The 1,703-nt window shown below is 43.7% G+C and overlaps 1 long non-coding RNA gene across 1 annotated transcript; it reads right to left on the minus strand.

Annotated features, from left to right (window-relative positions):
* Positions 1-473: 473 nt before the first annotated feature.
* Positions 474-1,467, minus strand: LOC117151548. Its single transcript, XR_004461569.1, has 3 exons — positions 859-1,467; positions 644-770; positions 474-566 (listed from the first exon to the last, which is right to left on the minus strand). It is a non-coding gene; the product is annotated as an uncharacterized LOC117151548 (long non-coding RNA).
* Positions 1,468-1,703: the final 236 nt, after the last annotated feature.

Consider the following 1,703-nt stretch of genomic DNA (forward strand, 5'->3'; position numbering starts at 1 on the left):
CATCTCCTGTTTCTGTCTCGCCTTCATAATTCTTCTGCACAGTGCGTGGAAGTTCCAGTTGTCCTCTTCCTTAATTACCTCCTCAATAACATTTCTCCTCGTCAATGTCGTGCCAACATAGCTCTCCAGTTCGGTCCTATCGAGGACCCACCTAGGGCAGTGAAACAACGCATGCTCCGCGTCGTCTACTTCCGTGTCGCAATCCCAGTATCTGGAGTGAACTTCTTTGCTGATCGTCCTACGGTACACGTTGAATATCCCCTTCCACAAAATTTTCAGCAATTTCTGCTCTAGATCTGTCAATATGCACAGCGCTGCTCGCGACACAGTTCTGTAGGCCGTAGACGATCTCATAAGTGCGGCCCTTTGTGCCCTCTTCAAGATGTTTCTATTCCTCTTGGTCAACAGCGCTTTGGCCCATACCGGGGACGCATAAAGCACCACCGACTCCCATATTCCATAGCAAAGCTGACTCCCATATTCCATAGTAAATCTTCCTGACTGAGCCAATGTGACGAGGGTGATATGCCTGGTAGTTATTTATTTATAGGACTGCAGTGACATTCCTTAAATTAAATTTAATTAATTACATTGAATAATATTAAATGAATTTAATTAACGGTTGCACGTGGGTCTATGATACTTGCCAGTTAGAGTGCAGGTAATAAGTTGAATGGCTAATGTTGACGTTTAGATTGTTGAAGAGCGTGTAACATTGTTAATGGTAGTAAGAATCCGTAGGATGACAGATGCCTTGTTGTTGCTGGACCCTTGGCAAGATCGAATTGCGATTTGTACAACCATTTTGCAATACCGCTTGTAATGCACTTGATCGACGCGAGTAGAGGCGACGCTTACGGCGACTGGCAATCGGCGCCATGTTGTGATAGTGACCTGCTCTTCAGAGTTCGATTTCAAAATCACTGCGTCTGTGTCGGACGAGAATGCCGTATACGATATTAAACAGTTGGCGCCATATTGGGATGGTAGCTCCCTCCATAATCACATTGCGGTCGGCTGAGATAAGCTGCACTGTTGAGTGTAAGTAATTTTATTTACTTTTCATGTTATTTGCTTGCCGCTCCTTCGGGTATTATTAGTACGGAGCTAAGCGTATACAGTTGTGTATGTTTGATTTGATGACATCCTCATACTATCGACAGTGACCTCCGAATACTGTCTGAGTTATCACTATATTCAGGGATAATTCGAATGTGTTGACCATGTTTAACGCATGTAAATATAGTTTAAGATCGGGAAAGTGGGGTTATTTTGATCACGTGAGTTAATAACATGGATAAGTCGGAATGGGAGTAATTTTCTAAACGAAAGTTCCCAACAAAATGGCGGCTTGCGAAGTTTGGTTCTCGATACGCCATGTTGTTGTACGGTTCGGTATGTCTCCAGGCGCAATGTTCGATGTCCACTCACAGCTTAGGGAAGAGGTTGTCACCTTATAGACCTCTTGTTTGTTGGCAGAGGTAGAGCCTTGCTCGTAGTGGGTTCCACCGTGGTTGAGCCGTTTCATTGCAGATTTTTGGTATTTCGGAAATGTGCTCATGGTTTAAAATTATTTTAGTTAGTTTTATACAGTTGTAGCTATCTACTCGCCAAATCGCGTGTCGGGAAAAAATCTGGAAGTGTGGAAAAATTACTGTAGAATTTCGATACAGTCGGCTTGATATAGTCGGCTGCCCCGAAGT

The sequence above is a fragment of the Bombus impatiens genome, unplaced genomic scaffold (genome assembly GCF_000188095.3).
Source record: "Bombus impatiens unplaced genomic scaffold, BIMP_2.2 scf_0266, whole genome shotgun sequence".
NCBI lineage: Eukaryota > Metazoa > Arthropoda > Insecta > Hymenoptera > Apidae > Bombus > Bombus impatiens.